The sequence below is a fragment of the Octopus bimaculoides genome, chromosome 13 (genome assembly GCF_046866305.1).
Source record: "Octopus bimaculoides isolate indiv1 chromosome 13, ASM4686630v1, whole genome shotgun sequence".
NCBI lineage: Eukaryota > Metazoa > Mollusca > Cephalopoda > Octopoda > Octopodidae > Octopus > Octopus bimaculoides.
The window spans coordinates 16,657,226-16,669,625 of record NC_142940.1 but is presented as its reverse complement, the minus strand read 5'-3'; the positions used below and the strand labels follow the sequence as shown (position 1 = coordinate 16,669,625).

The 12,400-nt window shown below is 35.6% G+C and overlaps 1 protein-coding gene across 2 annotated transcripts in view; it reads right to left on the bottom strand.

The window, feature by feature from the left end:
• LOC106881088 (uncharacterized) overlaps window positions 1-12,400 on the bottom strand; it is a 925,009-nt gene that overhangs the window by 807,894 nt on the left and 104,715 nt on the right. Inside the window, exon 1 of one of the 2 annotated variants that reach the window (XM_089361539.1) lies at window positions 4,860-5,239. The exons of the other annotated variant lie outside the window; for it this stretch is intronic. The gene's annotated coding sequence lies outside the window, so the exon portion shown is untranslated. Of the gene's footprint in view, window positions 1-4,859; window positions 5,240-12,400 lie in introns of those variants that run through there. 2 annotated transcript variants of the gene reach the window in all.

Genomic DNA, 12,400 nt, shown 5'->3' with positions numbered 1-12,400 from the left:
TTAACAACATCAATTTCATCGGTCTTGGCGGACTTGCAAGGTTCCTAAACTCTATCCTTTCTTCCAGGTAAAGAAAAAAAATCAAATATACCTCAGTACCCATCTGGTGCTATTTTATCAGCCCAGATGCAGATGTAGCTGTGAGGTTAAGAAGTTTGCTTCCTTACCACATGATTTGGGGTTCTGTTCCACTATGTAGCACTTTGGGTGAATGTCTTCTATGATAGCCATGGGTTGACTGAAGCCTTGTGAGTGGATTTGATAGACAGAAACTGAAAGAAGTCCATCATATATAATTATATGTGTATCACTGTCTCCTTGTCTTGACATCATGTGATAGATGTACATGAGCATCACTGTCATACAAGTGGTGTCTAATTCAGTCAATCTTCCATGAAAACATGTCTAGCTAATGTCTACCATATTTGAAAACAGAAGAGAGGTGGCAATAAGAAGGACATTCTACCATAGAAAATTTACCTTAATGAATTCCATCCAACCTGTGTGAACATGGAAAAGTGGACATTAAGAAAAAAAAAACAACGATAATGAATATTGTATTAAAAATCACTATCATCATCATTTAATGTCCATTTTCTATGCTGGCATGGGTTAGACAGTTTGACTGGAGTTGGTAAGCCAGAGAGCTGCACCAGGTTCCAGTTGTGTGTTCTGGTTTGGTTTCTACAACTGGATGCCCTTCCTAATGCCAACCACTTTACTGAGTATACTATATGCCTTTTATATGTCATTGACACAGGTGCTATTCATATGTTACCAGCATAGTCCCTAGCACAGGTGCGCTTCACGTCACAAGCATGAGTGCCATTAACATGTCACTGGCACAAGTGCTTCCTATGTGTCACTAGCACGGGTGTCTTTTATGCATCACTGGCACAGGTGCCTTTTAAGGGTCACTGGCACTGGCACTGGCTACAACCATGATTTCACTTAGCTTGATGTGTCTTCTCAAGCACAGCAAATCACCAGAAATTTCAGTTGTGGCTAAAATAGTCTTCACCTCATATTTCAGTCAATTAATACTCTGTATTGATTTACACTTGGGTTTTAAGGTAGATCTCTCAAATGGTCTTGGATACATCATCAGTAACATTCTTGAGATCATGGGGAGTGGGAGATGAATTTTGCACTATTGAATACAAAAGCAGTGATGTTCTTAGTGTCATAGGGGGTTTGAATCTTACTCTGTCAGACCTCTTTGCTCTGTTAACTCAGTCAAGAGAGATCATGTCCTGACTTGCATCTCATAACAACAAGCCACAAACCTGCTTCTTTATCAAAAGCCACCAAGTAGCTTTCTCTGTAGCTCCAGTGAGAGGAATGTGTACACCCCTGCTCACTTTGAAAGTTTAATTTAAACTTTAAAAGTTAGTTCATTACTCAATTAATTTAATCATGACAATATTCTCTTTCTACAAGTAAGTCAATCAATCAATCAATTTACATACTCACCTATCAATTCCATCTCCATATAAATCTAACTAACTAGCCATATCTGTGTCTATTCACATCTTCTCCATCCTTGCATCTAACCATCTGTCTGTCTGTCTGTCTATCCATCCATCCACCCACCTCTATACATAGTCATTTGTCCATCTATTCAGGTATTATCTGTTCATTTGTATCTTTCTATATCTTTATGTTTATATCAATCTGTGAATGGGTGCAAGTATGGCTGTGTAGTTAAGAAGTTTACTTCACAACAATGTATGTCCATGTTCAAATCCCTCTACTGAGCACCTTAACCCTTTTGATACCAGCCCAGCTGAAACCACCTCTGGCTCTGTAGTACAAATGTCTTGTTTTCAAAATTTCTGAATTAAAATTTTCCACGAAACCTTAGTTACAATTTATGTTCTTAACACCAGCTTAATGATAATTAAGTTATTTTACTAAATTATTCGTCATATTTGAAATTAATTGAAAGAAACACAGAGCATCTCAACAAAAATACAGTAATGAAAGAGTTAATCAAATATCTTCTACCATAGCTTCAGGTTAACAAATATTTCTTCATGGGTGGATTTTTTGTAGACAGAAAAAGTGCAGGGTATCATATTTATATACAAGTGTGTGTGTTCATACACATAATTAGAAACATGCCCCTGCTTCAAAAAATCTGAAGAAGAAGCTGAAAAATAAAGGAAAGCCAATCTGCAAACTCAAAACACAGACCAATAAACAAATGCAAGCTTAAAACCATACCCACCCCAATAAACATTCTACCAAAACCATGTTGTAACCATTCTCACTTGGAGACTGCAGTAGCATGAAACTCAAATTGCAAGATAAACATTCAGTTTCAGTTCAATAAAGTATATATACACATATATATGTGTGTGTGTGTGTGTGTGTATATATGTGTGTCTGTGTGTATATATATATATATATATATATATATAGGAAAATGAAAAATAAGGCAGAATGCTAAACTGGAAGCATGTTTTAATAAAGATTTCTAACCGGCTTTCATTGCGAAAGCAAATTATCAAGAAGGAGGAGAATGAAAATGTTTTTACAAAGAAGTACAAAATGAAGAAAATAATATATTAAAAAAATAATATATAAAAAAATAAATATACCAATACATTATATTGTCTTTGAGCTTTTGAAGTTCAGTGGTAGTTCATGTATATAATGGTTGGAAAAATAAGGATGCATGAGAATTGAGAGTTTTGTTAGGTTTAAAAAAGGGGTTAAAAGTTTGTGTTAAGCAGGAAATGTGGTGTCAAAACAGGAAGTGTGTGTAAGGGGAGACAAATATTTTTAGTTGGAGTTATGAACTCTTCTTCAACAGGAAGTTTGTGACCTTATTACTCTAGGAACAGACATAAACTTCCTGTTGAAAAAGTGTTCATAACTCCAACTAAAAACATTTGTCTCCCCTTACTCACACTTCCTGTTTTGACACCACACTTCCTGCTTAACACAAACTTTTAACCCTTTTTTTAAACCTAACGCAACTCTCAACTCTCATGCATCCTTATTTTTCCAACCATTATATACATGAACTACCATTGAACTTCAAAAGCTCAAAGACAATATAATGTATTGGTATATTTATTTTTTTATATATTATTTTTTTAATATATTATTTTCTTCATTTTGTACTTCTTTGTAAAAAACATTTTCATTCTCTTTCTTGATAATTTGCTTCGCAATGAAATCCGGTTAGAAATCTTTATTAAAATATGCTTCCAGTTTAGCATTCTGCCTTATTTTTCATTTTCCTATTATTTCTCCACGTGCGGTTAACACAACCCCACTATTTACTGACTTAAATATATATATATATATATATATATATATATATATATATACACACACACACAATGGACTTCCACACAGTTTCTATCGACCAAAATTCACTCACGAGGCATTGGTCAGCCCAAGGTTGTATGAGACACTATTACCCAAGGTGCTGCACAGTAGAACTGAATCAGGTATTATGTAGTTGCAAAATGAACTTCTTAAGCACACAGTCATATATGGAGACAGGTGAACAGATGAAAGCAGAAAGTGATAGATAGAGGTGGACAGGTAGGGCAGAGTCAGAGAGAGATACAGAAATGAAGTGATAGTGAGAGTAAGAATCTAAGTATGATACAGAATCAAAGACAGTGAGAACCGGGGGTGGGGGAGTGATAAAAAGATAGTATGTGGTAGAGAGATAGAGTGGTAGATAGAGTGACAGAGTGTACAAGAGTGTAATAGAGATACAGAAGGATAAAAGAGAGGGATAGAGAAGTAAACAGACAGGAACAGTGAGATAGACAGAATGGTTGTAATAGAGAGATATTCAAAGATAAAATGATATATATATATATATATATATATATATATATATATATATAAAGAGGTAAAAACACAGACCATTGTTCATAAGACATTGAAGAAAAAGTAAAGAATGAGGTGGCAAAAGAAAAAGTGATTAGATATATTAAGATATCTTGAGTTATATGTTTAACAAAGTGTTTAGACTTAATACTACTTTATAATGTGTGCAGTTTTGCTTCATAAGAAGGAAACAGAAGAAATTACAGGAGTTTGAAAACAGTTTTGTGTCTGTGTATTTGCATGAATATGTATTAGATAGTGTTTAGAGATGTAAACTTACAGTTCTTAGTTTATTTTAACATTATGGATATGGTCATGCTGGAGTACTGATATATATATATATATATATATATATATATATATATATATATATATATATATATATATGTTTGTATGTGTTTATGTGTGTGTGTGTATTCACACATGCAGACAAGTGAGTTTATATATCATCTACATGTAATTGTGTTAGAAAGAATATATGTGTGTGTGTGTGTGTGTGAACTTTTAATCTTTTATTAGCTTAGACATTGGATTGTGGCCATACTAAGGCAGAGCTTAAAACACACACGCACTAATTTTGTAAACTCTATGCAGTTATCTTTCTATTTCTATGTTGTTACACATTCAACCCTTTAGTATTCAGATTACTCTGTCAAATGTAATGCTTATTTATTCACATTGTTTTGAATTAATCAAGCAATTTATTTTGTAGCTTTGAGACATTGATGATGATACTGTATATTTTTAGAATAACATTATAGGGTAAGGTGTAAGAGGCCAAATCTTGATAGTTTGAGTGTAACACAGGTAGAATATCTGGGCTGGATATGGCCAGTTTAAGTGCTAACGGGTTAAAAAAAACCCACTCATCTTTTAACTGCATTTAACACAGAAATTTGTTAGTTTTGTCATATATAGATAATTCTGTATGCAAAACAACTTTATAAAAGACACACACACACACACAGCCATTCATAAACCGATAAATATGTTCTTCTTACCTTGTAATGTTTGTTTTAGTCTCTTACAACGCATACATGCTGACATATGAGAGGGAGAGCTGTTTAAAAGACCATAACTGGGTGGTGACAGTGGGGTAGGTAGAGGTAATCAGACTTAAGAAAATGAGAAATCTGGTAGATGGCGATGGTGCTTAGACTAAGAGAACTAATGGTGGTGGTGACAGAGGTGGTGGTGGTGGTGGTCAGACAGACAAGTTGAGTGAGAAAACTACCTTTTCTATGTTGTCTGCTGCCTTTATTTTGATTTTGGTCTTTGCTAGTTTTTGGTAATTATTTTACCCAAACTCAGTTTTAGATGCTTTGTTCCACCATCTTTCTCTCTCTCTCCTATCTCTTTTCCATTTCTCTTTTAGTCTATTAATCTAATCTATCATATATCAGAAGAAATGTTAGCATTAAGAGCTATATACACACACACACGTGTGTGTGCGAGTACATATGTATATTTTTACACACACATGTGTGTGTGTGTACATATATATATATATACACACACACACACACACAAAGATACATATACATGCAACAGACACACAGAATTTTTCATTTTCATTACACACATGCACATACCACAAACAAAGAATTTCATTTTCCTCAGAGATAGTATGCTATACTTACTCTTTACACACACACACTCACGTTGCTAATTACCATTTATTTATACATACATGTGTGTGTGCGTGTGTGTGTGTGTGTGTGTGTGTGTGTGTGTGTGTGTGTGTGTGTGTGTGTGTGCACAGTGGGTGAGAATGTGTTAGAGAGAGATAAATAGAACGAGAGAAAGAGTGAATGAGAATGAAAAGAGATTTAGTGAAAGAAAATGTGCAGGGTATGAGTGAAACAAAGAGAGGGCAAAGATTGGAATAGAAGACTGGGAAAGTTGGGGGCAGGGTGGTGACAGGAGTTCAAATTAAAACAAAAGAATATGAAAAACAAAGCAAGGATAGCCAGATTGATGACTGGATAGATAAGCAAATTACAATAAGAGATGCGGAGAGAGAGATGTGGAAGTTATTATTGTTGATGTTTAAGCCCTGATTCAGCAGATCTATGATTAAAGATATTCCACCCATGACCATCTAATCTGAATACATATTTCACATCGACTACATCAACTGCTCTGCCTTAACATTCTTTTAAATGGAAAGTATGTGGATGTGAGTTTTTTTTTTCTTTTAGCTGTTATTTTTAACAGTTTGAGAGACTTTGTAGAGGCGTCAAAGAGACTATTGTTTTGGTGATGTTGTTTAGCCCCAGGTCAACTCTGACTGAGTAAAAACTATGATCAACATCATTCTAACTGAAAACTCCATAATGTTTCCAGGAATAGCCTATCTCTGACTATATTATCAAATGTGTTCTTTTTAAGATGGTAACAGTGTAATTAGGGGAATTTTGAGATGGGTGGGTCATTGCTGTTTCTAGCTAGTTGAGTAACTGTGCAGAAACTTCAAGACAGCAAAGAGCCAAAATGAGGGCTAAAAAAAGCTAAGTATGAGTGAATAAAGAGAAAGCAACAACAATATATGTAAAATATTGTGTGGAGTGGCTGTGTGGTAAGTAGCTTGCTTACCAACCACATGGTTCCGGGTTCAGTCCCATTGCGTGGCACCTTGGGCAAGTGTCTTCTACTATAGCCTCGGGCTGACCAAAGCCTTGTGAGTGGATTTGGTAGACGAAAACTGAAAGAAGCCTGTCGTATATATGTATGTATATATATATATATATATATATATATATATATATATATATGTATATGTGTGTATATGTTTGTCCCCCCCCCCCCCCAACATCACTTGACAACCAATGCTGGTGTGTTTACGTCCCTGTAACTTAGCGGTTCAGCAAAAGTGACCAATAGAATAAGTACTAGGCTTACAAAGAATAAGTCCTGGAGTCGAGTTGCTCGACTAAAGGCGGTGCTCCAGCATGGCCATAGTCAAATGACTGAAACAAGTAAAAGAGTGTGTGTGTATATATATATATATATATATATATATATGGCACTCTGTCAGTTACAATGACAAGGGATCCAATTGATCTGATCAATGGAACAGCCTGCTCATGAAATTAACATGCATGTGGATGAGCACTCCACAGACACGTGTACCCCTAACATAGGTCTCAGAGAGATTCAGCAAGACACAGAGTGTGACAAGGCTGGCCCTTTGAAATACATGTACTACTCATTTTTGCCAGCTGAGTGGACAGGAGCAATGTGAAATAAAGAGTCTTGCTTCAGGATACAATGCATTGCCGGGAATTGAACTCACGACCCTACAATTATGAGCCGAATACCCTAACCACTAAGCCATGCACCTTCACACACACACACACACATATGCATGCTTTGGGTTCAGCTTGTTTCCCAAACAGGTACTCTTGGGTTTCAGTCCTAGTATGCAAGTGTCTTCTATAACTTCAGGCCAATCAAAGCTTTGTGACTGGGTATGGTAGATGGAAACTGAAAGAAACCTGCCATAAATGTGTGTGTGTGTGTGTGTGTGTGTGTGTGTGTGTGTGTGTGTGTGTGTATATGGGTGTGTGTGTGTGCATGTGTGCATGCATGCATGTGTGGATATGTGTGTGTGCCTGTGTTTGTGCTTGCTCCCACCACTGGTTGGCAACCAGTGTTGGTTTGTTTATGCCCCCATAACTTAGTGGTTCAGTGAAAGCAACTAGTAGAATAAGTACCAAATTTAAGAATAAAATAAGTACTAAAGCTGATTGTTCAACTAAACTCTTCAAGGTTGTGCACCAGTATGGCTGCAGTCTAATGACCAAAACGAGTGAGTTAAAAAGATACCATAGGTGCAAGTATGGTTGTATAGTAAGAAGCTTGCTTCCTAGGCACGTGGTTCTGGGTTCAGCCTCACTGCATGGCAGTTTGGGCAAGTATCTTCCACTATAGCCTCAAACTGACCAAAGCCTTGTGGTAGGTGAAAACTGAAAGAAGCCTGTCATATATACATGTATATATCTGTATGTGTGTGTGTCTGAGTTTGTCGCCCACCACAGCCTGACAACTAACTGGTGATGGTGTGTTTATGTCACTTAGCAGTTCAGCAAAAGAGACCGATAGAAAAAGTAACAGACTTTAAAAATGTAAAGTCCTGGGTTTGTGTTGTAAAACTAAAACCCTTTAAGGTGGTGCCCCAGCGTGACCACAGTCAAATGACTGAAACAAGTAACAGAAAAGATATGATGCATGTGTGTATGTATAATTGTTCATGGGGTAGAGAAGACAATAAATAGGGGGAGTCGTAATGAGAGAGTGAGTGTGAGAGGGAAAGAGAGAGAGTAAGACACAGGAAGAGAAACAGGAAAGAATGGTTGCAGAGATAGCAGCAGTGAACAAAGATTTTTAAAAGGGGTGCGATGTCTGGTACAACTTTCAATGAGAGGGCTGCAGCTAAATACCTCAAGAGAGCATTTTGCATATTAAACACAAATATTTGTATTTGTATTATAAGTAATATAATGGTATATGGAAAAACTTCAATCTATTCAGATTATTCATGTAATTAGTAGACAAAAGCTCTCTTCTGGGGTGTTTCATATCTAAAAGAAAGCATAGGAGGTTAACTCTAATAAAATCACTTAACTGAAATTCTGGGAAATATAGAAAATACAGCAGTGGAATGGAAATAGTTTATAAAACCAACTGGTAAAAAGCAAAGAACATGCTTCATTTTCATTAGACCTCATCAGCAAAGCACATTCTAACTTAGTAGGTGTGATTATATATATATATATATATATACTTTATTTAAAAGCAGCAGAAATATAACAAAAGACTGTTACTCTGAGTTTCAGTAATAAAGCATATTACTCTACCTCTGGTATTTGAGTACTCTTTTTTCCACCTTGTTGCACATTTTATGTGCTTACTCCGGTGTGTATATATATATATATATATATAATCATCTGTTAACATCTGCTTTCCATGTTGGCATGGGTTAAATGGTTTGACTGGTACTGGTAAGCTGGAAAACTGCACCAGGTTCTGGTCTGATTTGGCATGATTTCTATGGCTGGATGCACTTCCTAACACCAACCACTCCAAGAGTGTAATGGGTACTTCTTATGTATCACTGGCAGGGGTGCCATATACATGACGCTGGCAACAGTCACAACTATGATTTCACTTGGCTTGAGGAGTCTTCTCAGGCACAGCATATCACCAAAGATCTCAGTTACTTGTATATGTATATATATATATATATATATATATGTATATATATATATAGAGAGAGAGAGAGAGAGAGAGAGAGAGAGAGAGAAACAATAACAACCAATAGATTGTGGTTCACTACACCTGTTTCAGACCATGCTTTTTATTGATGACAGAAGTGTTACATCATTCAAAGAAAAAAAAAACATTTTCATCAGGTAAATACAGATGAAAATTAATTAGAATTTCTCCAGAAAAAGTACATAGTGCCAAGGCAATGTAGTGGTGCTGATTATAAATATCAATAACGTGGCTCAGGAAAAATACCTTACGCAAACATCCTACATACTAAATATAAATACAGTAGAGTTAACTATGGTTAATAGACAAAGTACTGCTGCTGGGAATTAGAAATAACATTTTTTTGGTTTTCTAAAAGAATGAGAGACGGGTAGCGATAGGGAAGGAGAACACTAGAAAATGATGAACTGTAATGAAAAGAAATAGACGGAGAGAGCCTATGGACAGATTGATGTACAGAAAGCTTTATTGTTGCTTAAACCATTATTGACCAAGACTGTGCTGGAGCATCATCATCAGACTGGTCAGCAAAAGAAATAAACAAGGAAAACAAAAAAGAATAAAGAAAAAAATTTACAGATAGTTTTATTTATATATATATATATATATATACCAACAAACAAATCTATACAGACTATATATATATATGTATGTATGTATGTGCATATTGTATAGGTGTTTGATATATATGCATATATCTTGACTATACTATTGATTAAAAACATCTGATATAAAACTTAATATGAAATGTAGTCAAATATACATATTTCTTTACATCATAAGTAATTGTGACAGTTACTAGAGAGAGAGAATAAGAGAGAAGTATATATAGACATCCAAACAAATATATATGTAGCTTGCTAGGCAGACACCACTACAGATTAAGAGAAAGAATTATAAACTTACAGAATTAGACATACACAGAATTATAGACAGACACAGCAAACTATAAACTGATATTATTATAGACTGAAAGATAGATTATACCATATATAGGCAGGCAAAGCTAAAGACAAACTTGTAGAAAGATAGAAAGATAAAGCATACAAGAGTAAAGCTACAGTGAACTATAGACAGGTATGATGAAATCTCTGCTTCACTGATGAAGTCATAACAAGACTAAAACCTATCTGAAGTTCACTCGTATAATTGCTGAAATAATAAAAATGATATGAGTCACTGAATAAGACCAGACTTGATGGCATAAAAGACACATGGGCATTATTAGACGCACCCAATTTCAATAGTGCATATTCAGGAAAAGAGATTTCAGTGCATTAAACCTTGTAAGAGACCCAAATTTGCACATAGGACCCAGAGCAATTTTTTGAGACATTTTGTGTCTAAGATGCAATCAAATATGGTAACAATTTCTAATTTGTTTAGATGTTCTCTGAATTAAATATCATCATCATCATCATCATTTAACATCTGTTGTCCATGCTGGATGGGTTGGACAGTTTGATGAGGGCTGGTAAGCTGGAAGGCTGCACCAGACTCCAGTCTGATTTGGTATGGTTTTTTATGGCTGGATACCCTTCCTAACGCCAACCACTCTGAGAGAGTAATGGGTGCTTTTACATGCCAGTGGCACGGGTGCCATTTGCATGACATCAACATCTAGTTATACAAAAATAACAGCGAGAGAGAGAAAGAGAGAGATGGTGAAGAGAGCGACAGGAGAGAGAGGTGGGTAGAAAGAGAGGAGAGAGAGATGGAATGGGACAGGGCAAGAGAGAGACAGACAGAGAAAGAAAGACAAAAGGAGGGAAATAAACAAAAGAGAACTGAAACAGAGAGGAAGATAAAGGGAGAGGGAGAAAACAAGACAAAGAGGGAGAGATGAAGAGAGAGGAAAAAAACAAAGTAAGAAAGAGAAAAACAAATAGACAAGAAGATGAAAAAAAAAACCAAAACAGAAATACTGTAGAATAGAGAGGACTCAAAATACATAGAGATGTAGATACATAGAAATCATTAATTCAAATAAAAAGTGCTTAACTTTCGTGAGACCATATTTCTAATGAAATGCACTGCTTATCATCAACAATTTAATGTCCACTTTTCCAAGCTTGCATTAGTCAAACAGAATTTGTTAAGGCAGATTTTCAATGACTGGATCCCCTTCCTGTCATCAACCCTCACGTTTGCAAGTAATGTAATATTTTGCCATAGCAAAACCTTTCTTTTTCATGGAAGACTAGAAACGAACAACATCACTTGTATGATGGTGATATTCATTTACAACTATCAATGTCAAGACAAGGGTAAACACACACACACACACACACACACACACACACACACACACACACACAGACAACAGGTTTCTTTCAGTTTTTGTCTACCAAATTCACTCACAAGGCTTTTGTCAGCCCAGGATTATAGCAGAAGACACTTGCCAAAAGTGCTGCCCACTGAACTATGCTAGCACCTATGTTTTTTTCTACCTATGTAAAATTATTCATTTATATATGCATCTGAAAGATGAAAGAATGACTGCATCTTTCTCACTTTGTAGAATATACCCAGTACTACGAAACAGCGCATCACATTGCATATTTTAGCCATGATACCTACAAAAACCATACAGAGACCCCCCACCACCGCAAGGTACTGTTTGTGTTCTAATATACATAAGGTAAGTAAGACAAGATAGTAAGATAATAGCCCATTATCGTTACGATGGTAATGAGGAATGTTAGAAAGTGAGCCTTAACACCTCAAAAAATGATACAGGGACCACACCAAAGGTATTGATTGAGTGTGTGTGCTAACGATGGAGTGTTACTAAACTCTCTGGTCAGAGTTTGGTTGAGTGTCATGTCAATAGCACTGAGGTACAATTTATTTCAACAGTATTTTCAATCTTATTGCAAGCCTCATTGGTTCTTCCAACTTTTTCAGATTCTAGACGTCGAGACAAGGAAAATGATATACTATCCTCGAAAACAGCCAGAGTGGTGTTTACAACACTCATACTAATCGCCTCATATATATATTTTTATAAGAGATGTTTACCTAAAATTCTGAAGGAAAGTTTTGATTAAGATATGTCATTGCATCATGGCTGATATTCTGGTTGAACTAAAGAAACTAAATTATCTTTAAGTTTTTCAGTTGCTGATATTTCTAGTTGCCAATTGCTGACAAAAGTATTAACTTTTTTCTTTCACCCTCTGTAACAGCTACATTTGAACTCAGAACACTCAAAGCCAGAATAGATACCACATGGTACATATATATCAAACTAACACTTAAACAA